This window comes from Schistocerca piceifrons, chromosome 2 (assembly GCF_021461385.2).
Source record: "Schistocerca piceifrons isolate TAMUIC-IGC-003096 chromosome 2, iqSchPice1.1, whole genome shotgun sequence".
NCBI classification, from domain to species: domain Eukaryota; kingdom Metazoa; phylum Arthropoda; class Insecta; order Orthoptera; family Acrididae; genus Schistocerca; species Schistocerca piceifrons.
The window spans coordinates 99,829,854-99,850,328 of NC_060139.1; the positions used below are offsets into that span (position 1 = coordinate 99,829,854).

Consider the following 20,475-nt stretch of genomic DNA (forward strand, 5'->3'; position numbering starts at 1 on the left):
ACCCAGTCCTCAGCACATTCATCTGATGGACACATCTAATATAGTTGCGGCCGATCAGATACAGAAATCACGATGCAGTTTGATGCAGCAAATTTTAATAGCGGTCTGAACTTGTAAACAGTAAGACTGATAACTCAGGTATGCGATTAGATTAGTAGGAGATTGCATTTGTTTTGTTGAGCAAGAAGATGGGAGACGTGGGCGATGAGATAACAGATCAAGGAAAGAAAGTAAATTCATTTGAAACTGAGTTACCTCCACTAATCAGTAACATCGACAGCCAACTAGCAGCACAAAAAGTAGAAACTCAAAGTCCAGTCAAATCAGTTGTTAGCAATGTATATGATAAAATTGTTGATTGTCTCTCACGAGGTCGGTAGTTCCCCACTTTCCCCAACTAGCATCACAAAGAGTAGAAAATGAAGGTCTAGGCTAATCAGTACTTAGCGGTGTACGTGATAAGATTGCTGAATGTCTTTCACGAGGTCGGTAGTTTCCCCACCTCCATGCTGTGACACGGAACGGGCTATATAAGACCAGAGAAAGACGCAAAGGCCCCTTTCCTGTCGAGAATGAAGGCGCTCCCCGCGTAAAGGGCAGGAAGCCGCATCAAAGTAAGTAACATAGTGTGTGCGTAGTCTGCTATTTGTTTTCCTATTTTAATATTACAGTATCATTACTATTCTGTCCTGTTACTGTACACTAAGAAATAATCCTAAGATTGAGTAACGGCTTGGTTTGATTTCATTGTTTGTGTGGCTAGACGATGGGAATTTATCACGACTTGCTATGGTAAAACATAATAATAACTTTACAAGGAGCCATAAACCGCAAAGAAATTAAATTTATTTTTATGGCAGTTCTTTGCCCATTAATGTCCTACGAAGGCAGACAAAGATATGTGTTGCTGTTTGAAGCTCTTTCATTCTATTAGATTAAATACTTCTACTTTTAGTTGGCTATCGATGAGGCAAATTGGCTAGTGTGTGAAAGGGGGCACACCCTTGCTCCCCGCAAACACCAGTGCCAACATATTTTTAATTTAGGTGATTCGTATTTAGACTATTTTGATGCAATCCGCCATGAATTCCGTTGAATGTATTCCAATTTCTGTCTTCCCTTACGGTATTTATACTCCACAATTCTCTCGGGTATCACTGAAATTATTCCCTGCTGTGTTAACACTTATCCTATCATCATGTCATAATTACAGACAATATTTTTCTTCTCCTCGCCGAGTCTGTGGCGAACCTCCTCATTTCTTATCTTATCAGTCCACCTAATCTTCAATACTCTTCAACAGCACCACAACTCTTCTTCTCCAGATTTCCCTCATTCCATGATTCCTTTCTGTACAATACTGTGCAACAGATGTACATTTTCAGAAGTTTCTTCTTCCATGTGAACTCTATGTTTGATTTTAGTAGACTTGGTTTGGCGAAAAATGCACTCTTTGCCTGCGCTAGTCCGAAATTCATGTCCCCTTGCTTCGCCCACTATGAGTTATTTTGTTTCCAATGTAGCAGAATTTCTTTATTTCGTCTGCGTCGTGGTCACAAATGTCCATGTTAGGTTTATCGCTTATTTCATTTCTGATTTTTCTCGGTATGTTCGATTTCCTTGGTTAACTCTCAACCAGTAATGGGTTCTCATTAGTATGTTCATTCCTTTCCATCGACCTGGCAATTCTTCCTCACTTTCACTGAGGATAGCAATGTCATTAGGGGATGTTTTTATCGATATCCTTTCATCCTGAATTTTAATTGAACTTCTAATACTTTCTGTTATTTCGGCCACTGCTTCTTTGATTTATAGATTGAGCAGTAGACTACATACTTGTCTTACACTCTTTCAAATCAGTCACAACTTCAGGACTGGCTTTCTGCTGCAGTTACTTTTCTTAAAACCGAACTGTTTATTTATTATTTGACAGATCATCAACTTTCTTTTCCATTCTACTGCATATTATTCTTGTCAGTAATTTAACAATAGAATTCTTCTTGCATTCTTAAAGTTGATGCCTTTGCTTTTAACTTCACCGAATATTGTTCAGACTGTTTATTCTGAATCAGTCCTTTAACGAATATGTCTCTTTCGATTACTTCATATTTTTCCTGAAGCCATTTCACCTTGATTTCCCAAAACGTCATGTTTATTCCATTCCTAAGTGTACAACTTCAGTGATTGCCCTTTTTAGGGATATCCACTCCTCCTCAAAGGAACTATCTATTTTGATATTCACAATCGCAGTACCTACGCCTTAGAGAACTTCAAATACACCCAGTCATTCTTTAGTACTTCAGAATCCCACTTCTTTGCTTAGTGATTCTTCCGGATGATTCTCTTAAATTACAGCCTACTCCTCACCATAAGTAAATTGTAAGCTGAGTCTATATCATCCTCTGGGTATATCTTACAATTAAATCACTGTGTGACCGCAATCTTTTCCAAGTACATTTCCTCCTCTTTTGAATTCTGAACTGCCCATTCGCTGGCTGAAATTTTTATTGCAAAATGCAATTAGACTTTCTCTTTTCTCATTGCAACTACCAAGCCTATATTCTCACACTACGCTCTCTCCTATTCATATCTCCAGTAGAGCATTTCAGTCACCTGTGATTATTTGATTTTCATCTCTCTTCACATACTGAATTACACATTCAAATTTCTCATTGACTTTCTCTATCTCTTCATTTTCTATTTGTGATGTCAGCATTTATACCTGAGCTGTTGTTGCTGATGCTGGTTTACAGTCAATTTTTTCTGATAGTTAAAACTGCAAACTGCACCTTCCATTTACTTTATACGAAAATTTTCGTTATTTGTGAATGCATAAATATGCCCTTAATGCAAATACAGTTAACAGTTTGTAGTAATTAAGGAAAGGATTCACAAAAATTATTTTTGCACTGTATTCAGTAGTTTTATGTTCAAGCAGTGGTACAAGTAAAGAATTCCTTGTAGTAAGCTGTTCCATTTTTATTATCGAACCACAAGATAAATTAATCGCTTGGATACAGATGGCAACAAATGACTCTTATCAAATAGTCTTTTAGAATCTTAAATATTCCTCACATCAATGCACTAATCCACAAAGGGACAGTTAGTTTTTCAATCTTGAAAATATTCTTGTTGAAAGTTATTTTAGTCTTGCATATAATTATAGGATGTTGATGTTTGTGCCAAACAATACTCTGCTACTGTTAACAAAATAGCCTTCTTCTGCATAGCTGTGAAACAGAAATTTTCTTTTCTGTCTTCTTGTATTGTTCTTAACATTTTCTGTAGCTAACAGAACAGTGCTACGTTAGTAGGGCAAGTGTTATCTGTCTTCTGGTAGATGAAAGTAATCTTCTGATGATTTAAAATGTCTTCTTGTAGACACTAAAATTGGCTCCTTGCCACATAAATGAAAAAATAAGACTAGATTAGTACTTTTTCCATATAACATGAATATGACACTTCGTAATGATGTGGAACGTGTCAGGTTAATAAAAGGTGTCTGTACAAGATATTACATTACACAAAATATTACATGACAGTTAATATTTTTAATTTTTTTGTGGGGGTTGGGGTAATTACCCACTTACTATATCCAAAATTTCATCTAATGAGTAGAAGGAGTTGCCATTAAGAAATTCTTTTAATTTCCTTTTAAATGCTATATGGCTGTCTGTCAGACTTTTGATGCTATTAGGTAAGTGACCAAAGACTTTTGTAGCAGCATAATGTACCCCCTTCTGAGCCAAAGTTAGATTTAACCTTGAGTAGTGAAGATCATCCTTTCTCCTAGTGTTGTAACCATGTACACCGCTATTACTTTTGAATTCGTTCGGATTGTTAACAACAAATTTCATAAGTGAATATATATATTGTGAGGCTACAGTGAAGATCTCTAGTTCTTTAAATAAATGTCTGCAGGATGATCTTGGATGAGCTCCAGCAATTATTCTGATTACACGCTTTTGTGCAATGAACACTCTTTTACTCAATGATGAGTTACCCCAGAATATGATGCCATACAAAAGCAGAGAATGAAAATAGGTGTGGTAAGCTAATTTACTCAGATATATATCGCCAAAATTTGCAATGACCCTAATAGCATAAGTAGCTGAACTCAAGCGTTTCAGCAGATCCTCAGTGTGCATTTTCCAGTTCAACCCCTCATCAATGCATACACCTAGAAATTTTGAATATTCTACCTTAGCTACCGATTTCTGATCAAAGTCTATATTTATTAATGGTGTCATTCCATTTATTGTGTGGAAATGTATATACTGTGTTTTGTCAAAGTTTTATGAGAGCCCATTTGCAGAAAACCACCTAATGATTTTCTGAAAAACATAGTTTACAATTTCACTAGTTAGTTCTTGTCTGTTGGGTGTGATAGCTATACTTGTATCATCAGCAAAAAGTACCTGCTTTGCATTTTCATGAATATAGAATGGCAAGTCATTAATATATATTAAGAACAGCAGAGGACCCAAGACCGAACCTTCCGGCACCCCATTCTTGATTGTTCCCCAGTTTGAGAAATCACCAGTTTTTTGCATATCATGTGAACTGCTTATTTCAACTTTCTGCAGTCTTCCAGTTAGGCATGATTTAAACCATTTGAGCACTGTCCCATTCATACCACAGTACTTGAGCTTATCTAGAAGTATTCCATGATTTACACAAGCAAAAGCCTTTGATAGATCACAAAAAATCCCAACAGCTGACTTCCGGTTACTCAGAGCATTTATTATTTCATTAGTGAAAATATATATAGCATTTTCCGTTGAAAAACCCTTGTGGAAACCAAACTGACATTTTGTTAAAACTTTATTTTTACAAAAGTGTGAAGCTACTCTACAATACATTACTTTTTCAAGAATTTTGGATGACACAGTCAGAAGAGAGATTGGGTGGTAGTTGTTGACATCAGACGTATCTTTCTCTGCCTCGTGATGACTGGGTGTTGTGTGATGTCCTTAGGTTAGTTAGGTTTAAGTAGTTCTAAGTTCTAGGGGACTGATGACCATAGATGTTAAGTCCCATAGTGCTCAGAGCCATTTGAACCATTTTTTTTTCAGACGTATCCCCTTTCTTATGCAGTGGTTTGACAATGGCATACTTCAGTCTATCTGGGAAAATACCCTGCTTCAGAGAGCTATTACATATGTGACTAAGAATCCCACTTATTCTTTGGGAACAAGCTTTTATTATCCTGCTGGAAATGCCATCAATTCCATGTGAGCATTTATTCTTGAGAGAGTTTATTATCTTCCTAATTTCAGAAGGAGAGGTGGATGGAATTTCAATTGTATCAAATGGTGTGGGTAAGGCCTCTTCCATTAACTGCCTTGCTTCTTCTAATGAACACTTAGATCCTATTTTCTCTACAACATTTAAAAAATGATTATTCAAAATATTTTCGACTTCCAGTTTGTTGTTTATCAAGTTTCCATTTGCTTTGATGGTGATGCTGTCAACCTGTACTCTTGGTTGTCCTGTCTCCCTTGTAATAATATTCCAAATTGTTTTGATTTTGTTATCAGAGGTATTAATGTCAGACATGATGCACATTCTTTTGGACTTTTTAATATCGATTCTTAATGTAGCACAGTAGTTTTTATAATATTTGGCTGTTTTTGGGTTATTACTCTTTCTTGTTGTTAGATACAGTTCCCTTTTGTGGTTACAAGATATTTTTATTCCTTTAGTAAGCGAAGATTTTTTGCATGGTTTCTTATAATTAAATTTAACTACTTTCTTGAGAAAACAGTTTTCATATTCTCTTAAAAGTGTATCATGAAATAAGTTATATTTTAAATTAGCATCAGGTTCCTTGTACACCTCATCCCAGTCTAACTGCTGAAGATTTTCTCTGAAATTTCTAATTGTTGAGGGAGTAATTGAATGCACAACTTTGGAGGGTAGTTTTGAATTACTGAATGAAGCTATGTCATATACTGTAACTAGCTGAGCATCATGATCTGAAAGGCCATTCTCAACAGGACAAGAATTTATGTTTTTAAACCTATCTTGGTCTATAAAAGTGGTATCTATCGATGTGCTATTGTCCTTTACTACCCAAGTAGGAAAATTAATGACAGATGTCAAATTGAAAAAACCGAGCAAGACTTACAGGTCATTCTTCCTATTACACTCTTTCAGTGAATCAACATTGAAGTCCCCACAAATAATAATTTGCTTTCCCCTATCTGACAGCACAACAAGGCATCCAAGTTTTCCAGGAATAAATGAAAGCTTCCTAAAGGGGATCTATATACTGTTACAGTTATAAAAGAGCCCTCCTTCATTTTAAGTTGACAGGCACATGCTTCTATATGTTGCTCTAGACAAAACTTTTTTGTATGTAAGCTTTTTACACAGCGATAACTTTTGACATATGTGGCAACTCCTCCTCTCACCTTAGTCTCTCTACTCATATGTGCAGCTAGTTTATAACCACTGATATTTACCTTTTCCATATCAGACACAATGTGATGCTCAGACAGGCATAGTATATCTATTACATTACCAGATTCAATGTCATCTAAACAAACCAGGAGCTCATCTGCTTTATTCTTCAATCCCGGAATATTTTGGTGAAAAATGGTAACATTATTTTTCACTTTACTTTCGTGAGAATCTACTTTTTTCTTTAATCCACCAATATTCTGGTTAAGTATGGTAACATTATTATTTACTTTCCTATTGTGAGAATTTTCTGAGTTCTGGACCTCTTTAGCACCTGCCTGCCTGAACTTCTCATTGGACACTGATATTAGTCCAAAAGAGAGGTACATCCATTAGTACTACTGTCCCCCCTTATGCATTTCGCTAACAACCCTGTCAATTTACCCTTCCCTTTCCTATTGAGAAATAATAATGATATTAACATAGCATAGTTCTGTAAGTTTTGCTGTTTTTTTCATGTTTTGTGATACATTGTTTTGTATTAAGTAGTGACTTAAATAAATTGATTCATATCTGCACCATAATTTTCAACATGTTACAATATGTGTCAAAGTAATCTCTTTGTCCTCTTACCTTTGCTTGTTCGTATTCCATATATGCTTAGTATTCTTCAAGTGTTGTATGACAATGGTTGATAATACAAGCAGCGGTGTAACATAAAATCAAATGGCGGCATTTTGCTTCCTGCGGGGATATCGCGTTTTTTCTGGTCTGGTTAATTCCATGATGCCGATGTGCGGAACCGTGCGGCCAATTATCAGAAGTCTACTTCACATGTGTGCCGTGATTAGTCCAGCTGTGCCACAGGTGAACCTATGGATTAAGGTGTCCACGTGACCGGATATCGTACAGGCGGGTGTGGGGCTCAGGTGGATGTTGTGGAGCTTCTCACTGGCTGATGATTAGGTACCATATAGAGCGGATGCGTGATGGCAATGCAGGGCTATGGATATTTCGTGAGATGGTATTCCACTTAGCTTGTGGGTATTTTTAAATGACCGTGGTCTCTACCATCTGTTGCGAGAAAACTATAGATTTTCACGTTGTAATGAAGTGGATGGATGTTGTCAGCTTGTAGTATGTAACTGAACTCGCAGTAGTAGAGCCTAATATGGCGGAAGGTTACTGGAATATAGCTTCATTAATTGGTAGAATTATACTGCATCGCTTGCAATTTAGCATTAAGCTCTTAATTAAGATCGGTGTGCCATTAGTGATAGTTCTAGGCATACGGTTGATTGGTGAGGTCCGACACTTATGTTGGCTCTGATAAGACCAATCTCTCCTAATGAGGTTGGTAAGGTCAACGTTTCAAAGCTTACTTTGAAAATGCGGCCTCTGATGAGATATCAATAGAACGCCTTCTGTATGCTGTCTGCTAGGTGATTTGAGACTGGTAGGTTATGGCCCAGGTAGTGCATTCTAGTCACTATAGATATTCTGACTGTGTGCACTCTTTGCAAGAGATCTAATTCCCTGTCACAATAATTGCATGTGGTGGCTCAGATCTCGTGCAGCATGTCTGTCCAGTTTTTTTGTCGCCATCACGTCTGGCACTGCACCCCAGCAGACCCAGAGAGCTTTGTGTTTTGCCCTACATGGAGCAACGTAGCCTTCTCTTGTTTAGTTTCGCACCTGTGACTGTGTTGAAGTCGTTGACGAGGTTCTTCACTTCCGTCAGATTGGCGGCAACCTTTCCTGATAGATGGTTCAAATGGCTCTGAGCACTATGGGACTCAACTGCTGAGGTCATTAGTCCCCTAGAACTTAGAACTAGTTAAACCTAACTAACCTAAGGACATCACAAACACCCATGCCCGAAGCAGGATTCGAACCTGCGACCGTAGTGGTCTTGCGGTTCCAGACTGCAGCGCCTTTAACCGCACGGCCACTTCGGCCGGCGTTTCCTGATAGATCTCCTAGTTACAGTTTTGTCGGATTAATCAAGATCTTCGTCAGAACCTTAATCAGATATTCATGGTTTATGCTGTCATACGCTTTTTTAAAGTCTAAAAATAGTAGCACGCTGGGGTATTTATTGTCCGCCAGAGTACAAATGACATCCCGTAGATTGCAGGCAGCTAATATTACATTGCATCCAGGTACCGCACCATATTGGTGTTTTCCTAGTATTTTATGTAAGTTATAACAGACAATATCGATTATTCCCTCTGCTTAAAACATTGTTGAAAACTTAAAATTGTGAGAAAGTCCGTGTCTTTTGTACAAGTGGCGTTTCTCTTTAGTTCAGGCGAGACTAAGGCTGCGTAAAAACACGGAAAATACCACAATATATGGGATTTCTCTATATCGTGATCGGCCTATATGTTTAAAATACAAATTCGGGGGTAATTCAACTTTGTCGAAAAATTGGACGTGTGGGGTTTCTCAATATTCCCATTCATTTGTTGTCTAATACACTGCACTCTCATAAAAAATACTTCCGTCTGACTCTTCACAGTATTCAAACCACATTGCAGCAAAGCATTAGTAGAAAATTACCATTTTCCATATAACGCGATTTACATGCCGACACTCCACTGTCCAGCTTACGCAAGTCGTGACACAAGTTGACTGCCTCGAGCGCCAACTGGCGCCAATGATCAGCTGTGGCGACAGTGCTTCGCACCAAATTACAAGCGCCAGCGTGGCTACCTTAATTTTCAGCTATTGCATAAAGTGGAATTACAGTACGCTCACAACGTGTGTGATAAACTGCATTACAGTTGTAATACATATTTAATATTTAATTCTGTATTACCTGTTCACTTGTTCTAGATCCGTAATGTGTCATACTACTGAAATAGATAAATGAAATAGCATGAGGCCTCTGCGTTTCTTTTAGCCAGATATGTGTGGTAATGAAACAGTAGATACGGTGTATCTTGTTGATAAGAACTGATTACTTTGTCTGTCAAGATGAAAGGGCAGGTACTATAATGCATCTGGTAATTTTACTTTGTAAATATCCATTTCGTTTGTTTTTGAAATAATCATACCATGACCACTTCAAGTAATATATAATTATTTCTTATTCCAGCATTACATAAAATGAGATGACATGGCATCATCACATCATCGACTACACACCCGTATTAGCCCCAGGGTGTGTTATGTTAATATTTATTACCATCATCAGACGTCAGGTGGGTTCATTTAACACATAAAATTCTGTAACTTTTATTTACTCTAAAGATTTTTCCATTAGTATTGTCAGAGTATTTCATGTGACTTTCTCGTACCCTTCGTCTTTATCACTGGATACTTCGGTTTACAGAAAATAAGCCCAACTATCATTTCGTCACAACATAAAATGACGGGTCTTTTATTGAGTCTTCAAGGAAAAAGTAATCTGAAAATGAAATGTGCCACACTTTCTTGTGCTGATGCAAATCTCAGCTCTGCAGATCATCTTTGTAAAAGAAATGAGTCAACTGTTTTCTCCTGGTAAGTAAAGTAATACTTTACGACCGACATTAGCCTCAGATTATTAGTTTCCTAATTTTGTGCTGTTCTACTCGGTATAAACCTGTAGCACAAATTCTGTGATGTATTACTTTAAACGTGCTTGGCAGACACAGATTGCATGCCATAATTGCAAACTACACGACAAAGAATAAGGTTTGGAGGAAGACAAGAAAGCACTCATAAACTGTTCAAAGAATAAAGACAAAAGTGCGGTAGCTGTATAACTGTCGATATTCGTCAGGGGTAACACAGTAATGAAACAACAGGGGAAGAATAGCGGCTAGGTATTCTAGAGATTTTGGTGATGAATTCTTTTTTTAGATTCCAGCATAGTACTCTAATTCATAATAAACCTTCCCAAAATTTTGTCAGGTGGAAGGGATGTAGCTAACATTTGTTACATTTTTATTTTGTTTGTGACTACATTTTCTGCGGTTTTGTGAGAAGCTTTCCCTTCACATTTTGATTTAAATCTATGAATCGTTTGCTTTTAACATTGCGCAAGTTGAAATTACTGTTATCTTTATGGACATTGCAGTTCTTTCTTATAAACGTTCAGTGCTCAGTGGTGCAACCAAATTTTCATAGTTTCTCATTAAATGTTAATGAATTACACATGTGTCTGCAGTAACTTTACATGGTAAATTGCAGCTGCACTTTTCCATTTTGACAGCGGTTGGTGACACCTGCTGTTAAGAAGGGTTCCGTATTAATTATTTTTCATTTTAAGTGGTTTTAATAGAACATCCCCTCCAGGGGAATAAATGCTTTGTCACACACCCAACCACCCACCGAGCAATTAGTTTATTTGTGTGATCATGCAGGTTAAAGGTGTACAAAGATTTACTCTAGTGAGAGTGTGTAGAAGTTAACAAAATACTGTATATCACTTTGGTTCGTAGTGCAATAATAGGCGTATAAAGGTTTATAAATACTGAAGTAAAAAGTAAAATAGTTGGACAAAGTAAGAATATTCGTCTACCGTGATTCATGACCACCTTTGGCCTCCAAATCTTGAGTTGTAGACAACGACATTTTATAATATCGTCTACAAAGAATTATAATATTTCATTCTCATGAAAAATTCTGTGATGGAGGAAGTAATAACAGGCCCTGAGCTATTTATTCCACACAACAGCTAGATTCTATTCAATTCTTGCATTTGTAGAGGCTACCGGAGACATGTTGTTTCAGCCTCATTCTCACGAGATTTTTCTCGGTATATTTATCGCAGTTCGCGTGGTGGGATTTTATCGAATGAAAGATTCAGTCCTTTGCAGTGCATATTGCGTATGTTGAAGAATGTAATCACAAAAACTTGTTTCATAGACTGCACAGAGTTACCTTTCCTCTGCGTGACCAATAGAACCGTTATACACATAGAACAATTACAAGATTTCTCACATGCTTCATTCACAAAAAGGTGACCTGGATTGTACTCGTTCTCTAGTATTCCCTACAAGTAAACATGTTCAGTGTTTTGGACAGTTTGCTTATTGCACACAAGATCAGCCAAATAAATTACATGTCTAAGTCGTACTATTATTGGATTGAAATATGTAACAAAGAAATTACTACAGTAAAACCAGTGCACAAACTGCTGGTCCATTAACATAAAATTTCAGACTTTAAACCTGTGAAGTGTCAGCAAATGGAAACTAGATAATAAAGGAACACACGAGAAAGCTGTACTAGAAAAAAGAGCAGTAACCTGAACGACTTTTGCATTTGGCTTCAGAATGACTGCGTACATGTCGCAATGCGGTCTATAATCAGTTTAATCTTGCCTATAGGTTCCGCACAGGCGCGAGTCTTATATGCCACCTAGCTCCGCAGATGATGAAGAGATTGAAGAAATTATTCAGATAGGTAAGGGAGACGAAATTTAAGGAAATGGGACCTGGATAAACCGAAAGAACCAGAGGTTGTAGAGAGTTCCAGAAAGAGTATTAGGGAAAGGCTTCCCCCCAAGAAGAGATCAGTTATTTACAAATATTAATAATGAATAAAAAATAGGAGCGCGGATAACATACTACAAACAGCATAATGAACACGTTATTGCAGCCAAGATTGACACGAAGCACACACCTACCACTGTAGTACAAGTTTATATGCCACCTAGCTCCGCAGATGATGAAGAGATTGAAGAAATTATTCAGATAGGTAAGGGAGACGAAAATGGGGGACTGGAATTCGATAGCGGGGAAGGAAGAGAAGGAAAAGTAGTAGGTGAATATGAACTGGGAGTAAGGAATGAAAGAGGAAGCCGCCTGGTAGAATTTTGCTTAGAGCAGGCTTAATCATAGCTAAGGTATGGTTTAAGAATCATGAAAGAAGGCTGTATTCGTGGAAGAGGCCTGGAGACACTGGAAGATTTCAGGTAGACTATATAGTGGTAAGACAGAGATTCAGAAACCACGTTTTAAATTGTAAGACATTTTCAGAGGCAGGTGAGGACTCTGACCATAATTTATTGGTTATGAACTGTAGATTAAAACTGAAGAAACCGCAAAAAGGTGGAAATTTAAGGAAATGGGACCTGGATAAACCGAAAGAACCAGAGGTTGTAGAGAGTTTCAGAAAGAGTATTAGGGAAAGGCTGACAAACACAAGAGAAAGAAAAACGGTAGAAGAAGAATGGGTAGCTTTGAGAGATGAAATAGTGAAGGCAGCAGAGGACCAAGTAGGTAAAAAGACGAGGGCTAGTAGATAGCCTTGGGTAACCGAAGAGATATTGAATTTAACTGATGAAAGTAGAAAATATAAAAATGCAGTAAACGAAGAAGGTGAAAAGAAATACAAACGTCTCAAAAATGAGATCGACAGGAAGTGAAAAATGGCTAAGCAAGGACGGCTAGAGGACAAATGTGAGGATATAGAAGCATATATCACTAGAGGTAAGATAGTTACAGCCTAGAGGAAAATTTAAGAGACCTTTGCAGAAAAGAGAACCACCTGTATGAATATCAAGAGCTCGTATGGAAAACCGGTCCTAAGCAGAGAAGGGAAAGCAGAAAGGTGGAAGGAGTATACAGTGGGTCTATACAAGGGCGGTGCACATGAGGGCAATATTATGGAGATGGAAGAGGACGTAGATGGAGATGAAGTGGGAAATGTGATACTGCTCGAGGAGTTTGACAGATCACTGAAAGACCTGAGTCGAAACAAGGCCCCGGAAGCAGACAACATTTCGTTAGATCTACTGACAGCACTGGGAGAGCCAGCGATGATAAAACTCTACCATCTGGTGAGCAAGATGTATGAGACAGGCGAAATATCATCTGACTTCAAGAAGAATATAATAATTCTAATCCCAAAGAAGGCAGGTGTTAACAGGTGTGAAAATTACCGAACTATCAATTTAATAAGTCACAGCTGAAAAATACTAACACGAATCCTTTAGAGACGAATGGAAAAACTGGTAGAAGCTAATCTTCGGGTAAATCATTTTGAATTCCGCAGAAATGTGGGAACACGAGAGGCAATACTGACCCTACGCTTTATCTTAAAAGATAGATTAAAGAAAGGCAAACCTACGTTTCTAGCATTTGTAGACTTAGAGAAAGCTTTTGACTATGTTGGCTGGAATACTCTCTATCAAATTCCGAAGGTGACAGTGGTCAAATACGGGGAACGAAAGGCCATTTACAATTTGTACAGAAACTAGATGGCAGTTACAAGAGTCGAGGGGCATGAAAGGGAAGCAGTGGATGGGAAGGGAGTGAGACAGGGTTGTAGCCTCTCCCCGATGTTATCCAATCTGTACATTGAGCAAGCAGTAAAGGAAACAAAAGAAAAATGTGGAGTAGGTATTAAAATCCATGGAGAAGAAATAAAAACTTTGTGGTTCGCCAATGACATTGTAATTCTGTCAGAGACAGCAAAGGACCTGGAAGAGCAGTTGAACGGAACAGACAGAGGTTATAAGATGAACACCAACAAAAGCAAAACAAGGATAATGGAATGTAGTCGAATTAATTCGGGTGGTGCTGAGGGAATTAGATCAGGAAATGAGACACTTAAAGTAGTAAAGGAGTTTTGCGATTTGGGAAGAAAAATAGCTGTAGATGGTCGAAGTTGAGAGGATATACAATGTAGGCTTGCAATGGCAAGGAAAGTCTCGTTGTGATGAGCTGAGGTATTTCCATTTCTGTGAACAAAGTGAGTGACTGTTAGAAAACATTTCCATGCAAACATCAGGCCAGCTTACAAAGTGACATCGCCTCTTACTAGGTTTTCTCTTTTTCCGCAGGATAACCACTGCATTTATGAACAGACTGTTTAACATCTGCACGATCTTTTGTAAAAGTGTTTTTGTAATGCCATGTAGCCTGATGATGAGGTATTCCCTCGAAAAATATCGCACAATAAATAAATAATACATTATTTAGCAAATTTTGTGACTGGTAGCTGTAATAAAAACCTTTGCATATTTCTCGAGAGCTCCAGCATTTATTTTTCTATTTACAATCGGTGGTATTAGCAGGAACTGGAGCTAGTATTTTTTTCACCACACTCCACGAGCGCACTGCTCAGTGAACCTACGATGTTTCAGCGTCTAATGATTGATACATCCCGCACTGCAGCACTCGGAACACCATCAGTTTAATTATAACAACCCGGCATTACTCAGACAAAAAAATATGGTGTGCGAAAGCCAAGGATTTTGTGCTTAACTGGTTCTGTAACGCCTTCTAATTTAATGTGCGAAAGATAAACACTCAAGCACCAGCAATTTTTGGGAACATATCTCTTTGGAGTAAATTGGCTTATTTATTATTTAAAACTGCATATAAACAGTCACATCGCAAAAAACTTTTTTTCTATTTTTGTATGTAAGGTTACCAGTTTCGGTCTGTTTTAGAGCATCTTCAGACCCACATCATGATGTAGATGGTGGCTGTGAGCTGAGCAGGCGCTGCTCCTCCATGAATGCAAACTACTGCTCAGTTCACAGCCACCATCTACATCATGAAGTGGGTCTGAAGATGCTCTAAAACAGACCGAAACTGGTAACCTTACATACAAAAATAAAAAAAAAATTTATTGCAGTTGTGATGGCTTATATTCAATTTTACTCAAGCACCAGTTTAACACACTAAAATCGAATCTTCTCCCTGAGGCGGCTAAAGATGCGACCTGTGCAAGATTGCGAATGTAAAAGATAGTTTACAAATTCTATCGCTTGAAGACCTGTATGGATCAATTGTGCACATAAAAATAAAACAAACTGCTTTACAAAAAAATGGTTCAAATTGCTCTGAGCACTATGGGACTTAACATCTGAGGTCATCAGTCACCTAGAACTTAGAACTACTTAAACCCAACTAACCTAAGGACAACACACACATCCATGCCCGAGGCAGGATTCGAACCTGCGACCGTAGTGGTCACGCGGTTCCAGACTGTAGCGCCTAGAACCGCTTGGCCACCATGGCCGGCAAACTGCTTTACATATTAGCTTTCAAAAAATATAACTTCTCTTGCAGTTCACAGTGCATCATGGCATGTACAGGCACTAAAATACTTATTTACTACTAAGATGAACTTCAGTTGTGCTATTTAGTGACGGAGCAACTCCAGTAAACGATGTTTGCAGAACAGTTTATATTTAAAAGGGTTGAAGGTTGAACATGCTCAGTAAACTGTAATTTCATATTTGATATGTTTTTACAATCATTTAAATGTGTCCACTACTGTCACATGTAAATTCTGCACAGTTCAATTTTTGTAACAAATCTGCATAGCTTTAACATATTAAAAGCGCTTTAACATATTACAAGTATTTTCTTGATTGTATATAATAAATCTGCTCTATTTTCTTTTTGCAGGTGTACTGGTTTGAGACCGTGAGCTCCTACAAAAAAAATACAAAATTGTCTGATCTTTGTGAGATGAACATGTGTAATCATGTTGTGTGTGTGTGTGTGTGTGTGCTCGGGGAGAGCTCTTGTGCTCTTGGCTCTCTTAGGTAGCACCCCAATCCTATGACAGAAAAATATAAGCCCTATGTATACATATGTAACATGAAAACTATGTAATAAAAGAACTGTGCCTCTAAAGAAAACATGAGAACTGTATCCAAAGGAAGAACTGTACCACAAAAGAAAACATGATAACTGTATGTGAAGAAAGAACCGTGCCTCAAAAGAAATATGGAAACTGTATGTGAAGAAGAAATTGTGCCTCGAAAAGAGGCTCAAAAACCTTATGCAAAGAACGAAATGTGCCTCAAAGGAAAGCATGAAAACTGTAAGCGAAGAAAGAACTGCGCCTCACTGAAAAACTCAACAAATCTACTAAAGCTGAATATGGGAAACTAATGATGCTCGCAAATTACTTATTTATATGACTTTATTCTTAGTTGTTAGTGATCATTTTTCACTTTGGATGAGATTGTTGAAGGGGCCAGTCAGATGAGTTCACACACTGGAGATCTTGGTGTGAACCATCTGCACCTGTTTTGAGGCGGGGACAATAGTGTCCCAACTTCCTGCAGTACAGTTCTTTATTGTTACCAGCCTAGTTACAGTATCACAGACTATTCACAGTTCTCACCTGGGTGAGGGTTTTTTATGCCCTCCCCTTTCCCCCTCTTCCATAAATTAACTGGGCTGCAGTGGGTGAGGATGCTATCCTAAGTAGACTTTACTCTGCACATGTAGCACTCCCCATGCTGGGGGAACAAGCTACTGAAAATAATCCCCCTTATATCTTCATTTCGTCACACATTATAATGATACAGTGTGCCTGGAAAACAGCCATGCATATTTCCACAATTCAAAATTGTGTGTATAAATCGAGAATCTTAAAAAAAAAATTATGTGAAAACGTTGGTGATCAAGAATGTAACGTTTAAAGTAGTCATTAAGTTGTAACTAAACAGCATCTTCAGCTCTTTTTGTGTAATGTTTGTTAATAATAAAATAAATGGGGCTCAAATAGGATGCTTTTTTATTTAATTATTTAAATGCTTTTTAAATTTCAGAACAAAAATGCGATGAAAAAGTTAATGGATTCCCGTTGGTGCTTGGTAGGTTTCATATTCATAAATGGAAACAGCTTCTTTTTGTACAGCATATTTGTTCCTGTTATCCTGCTTCTGGCGTCCTATGGTGTCACAGATATGAAATCAAGAACAGAAAATGAAGCTGTTTATTACATGAGTAGCTACCCCAAGACCTGGAAAGAAACAAACCACACTTAAGAGGATGTGGTACTGGTTGGCTGAGCACTTAAAAGGCGATGTGAAATTAGAGATTGTTGCTATGGTAACGCCAGCCCAAGACCAATTTTTGAGAATAATTTATCTTTATTTTCTGGCATTTTATCTTTAATTGTAAACTTTGTATTTATGGCATTTATTTCTCTACACTTGCTCAGAGTTAAATAGGTTAAATTAAAATACAATTTTACCTTTTTGAGTGTAGAGTCTTGACTGTAGGAGCAAGGGAGAGGATGTTATTATGGGTGGCCAGTGTCCTCTTCCTGCAGCACAAATGCACACGTGGATTAACATGGTTCTTTATTTACTGTAAGACGTCGTGGTCTCCTGACTTTCAATGCTTACATATTCCGCCCTCACAGTCATATTCCGCACATCAACACGCTTCATTCGAACCCAAACTCGATAAGATAAAGTCAATGTTGTATGAATTCATGTAAACGATATGCAAATAAGAAGTAAATCGCAAGTGCGTACCGAGATTGAAATACTTGAGGCTGGCGCGCGCACACACACACACACACACACACACACACACACACACACACACATTCAAGACACGACGGTCACAAAAGCTTTTAGTTCAGGAGAGGTAAACCGCATGCCAGGAGGCTCGTCCCTTCAGAGGATGAGTCAACGCATCTACATCGGCCGGCGACCGCCTGTAGAGCAGACAGCGTTTGCCGGAGTGAAAGGGAGAACGACCCCGTGTTCGGCTTAAAAGCAAATTCCGCTACATTGTGTGGGAGCGCCCAGCCTACGCAATCTTTACAAACATAGAATGCATTTTCAGAGGGAGACAGCACACGCAAAATGCCAATGCTACAGATTTCCGCATTGGTCGCCTTAAACGAAACGTCATTCTCCCGTTTTAGAAGAGCAATGCTGATTGGCAGACGATATTCCTGACGCCTTGAGCTGGAGGAGAAATGGAAGAGACCGAAAGATATACCCCTTCACATCTGGCGTGAAGAGGGGCCGTTCCGTTGTCGCTCTTGGAGCGAGAACACGTAACGAGAGCATGTACTCAAAGAGCATGGAACAAGTCTCTCCTCAGTACTTCGCTCTATATTGAGTCCTTGCGATTAAGCATTGTTCACAGTGCTGGCTGCCACACTTATTGTGAGGTGTGAACGGACAGAGTTATAGTTAAACGCCTACAAGCGAATTTTTGAGTGACATCACGGTGGACTGGTTATCTGACTGGTGTACCACGCCAATAGTTAGACTAGGAGCGAATAGGAGTCCTCGACTTCATCAAGGCGTAGGGAAAGTTTGATTGGCGAAGGTCAATCCAGATAGAACGAGAGTTATCTTATTTGTCAGCAGCGAGCGGCGCAGCAGTCATCGCAGCTTGCGGTATTGTGCGCTACAGCTCTTGCGAGCCCCATATTTCCTCCACAACAGTACACTTCACTGTATTTCACACGCGACTGCCTCAACCGTACCTAGCAACATTCTAACGGAGGCCCTCGTCACACGACATTTCCAACGGATAATTATTCAAGTTGAGTAGGCGCGGCTCTCAGCCATTCTGCCAAGTCAATAACAATCTTAAACTTTGTATAGAAACTTCATTAGCGAATCTTATCCTTAAGAGGTAACTTCACATTCCGAAAAGAACCCGGAAATAATTTGTTTAGTTCATAACTAAAAGTGCCATTGTGATTTCTAAGAATTTTTGCGAAAAAAATAATAATTTTCGTTAGTTTCATGTTTTTCTTACACTAACTAGCACCACTTCAGTAGCCAAGTATCCCACTAGTTACGTAAGAAATTTCGTGAATTTTTGTGTCATTTCCTTACAGCGGACGACTCCAGAAGATATTTATCGCTGAAAGTTTTCCAGGCATTCCTCTTTAGATCGTTAGGAGCGTCTGTCTGACCTCTGTAGTAGCGTGGGGATGGAAATTGCATCTTGCAGGTGCCACAGGGTAAAGGGTACATCTCAGATTAATCCGTTGTGCAGAATGACAGAATAGCACCCACACGTTCACCACAGATTACTTGTACGGGATACTTAACATGAATAAAGTCTGTGTGTTGTGGTACAAGCTCATCAGTAATAGTCCTATTGCAGACAATATCAGTAATCTTGCTATCAAAACACTGCCGCTCTGCAATTGAACTGACAGATGCCTAACTGGAGTGTGAGTTAATCAGTCAGTGCGGCCCTCCGGTCAGCAGCAGCGGCCTAAATACTTGCTGTCGAGAGGGCGTTGGTGGAATGTTGCTTGTCTGTGTGTCTCTGGCCCCTCTCGTGACAGGCACACTTGATCCAGCGCTCTACTGTCGATCTTTGCCGGCCGATGTGCTGGCGACAGCTTACACCAGCACACTGAGTATGAGACTAGCAGACTGTTACCCTGCCTACATTGTAAAAACTCAGACTGCTGAAATTTATTCGCATTTGTCTGACACAGGAGAAAATCGACACAGTTAACTGACACGTGAGCAAAGCATAAATTCACAATTTAAGAGCGGTTTTAGATAGGAGAATATCATGAACTAATTGTAATATGGCTCTCACTAATAGATAAACTGATTCACGAGGAAATTTTGCTTATGTAATTTATGAAATGGGAGATATGATACTGCGTGAAGAGTTTGACAGAGCACTGAAAGACCTGAGCCGAAACAAGGTCCTGGGAGTAGACAACATTCCATTAGAACTACAGACGGCCTTGGGACAGCCAGTCCTGACAAAACTCTGGTGATCAAGATGTGTGCGACAGGCGAAATACCCTCAGACTTCAAGAAGAATACGATGATTCCAATCCCAATGAAAGCAGGTGTTGACAGATGTGAAAATTACCGAACAATCAGTTTAATAAGTCACGGCTGCAAAATACTAGCACAAATTCGTTACAGACGAATGGAAAAACTAGTAGAAGCCGACCTCGAGGAAGATCAGTTTGGATTCCATAGAAATATTGGAACACGTGAGGCAATACTGACCCTACGACTTATCTTAGAAGCTAGATTAAGGAAAGGTAAACCTACGTTTCTAGCATTTGTAGACTAGAGAAAGCTTTTGACAATGTTGTCTGGAATACTCTCTTTCAAATTCTGAAGGTGGCAGGGGTAAAATACAGGGAGCGAAAAGCTATTTACAATTTGTACAGAAACCAGATGGCAGTTCTAAGAGTCGAGGGACATCAAAGGGAAGCAGTGGTTGGGAAGGGAGTGAGACAGGGTTGTAGACTATCCACGACGTTATTCAATCTGTATATTGAGCAAGCAGTAACAGAAACAAAAGAAAAATTCGGGGTAAGTATTAAAATCCATGGAGAATAAATAAAAACTTTGAGGTTCGC

At 38.7% G+C, this 20,475-nt stretch overlaps 1 long non-coding RNA gene across 1 annotated transcript; it reads left to right on the forward strand.

Annotated features, from left to right (window-relative positions):
• The first annotated feature begins 567 nt into the window (after nucleotides 1-567).
• On the forward strand, nucleotides 568-16,857 carry LOC124777333. The gene is made up of 4 exons (XR_007015715.1): nucleotides 568-614; nucleotides 9,506-9,611; nucleotides 9,743-9,912; nucleotides 15,765-16,857. It is a non-coding gene; the product is annotated as an uncharacterized LOC124777333 (long non-coding RNA).
• Nucleotides 16,858-20,475: the final 3,618 nt, after the last annotated feature.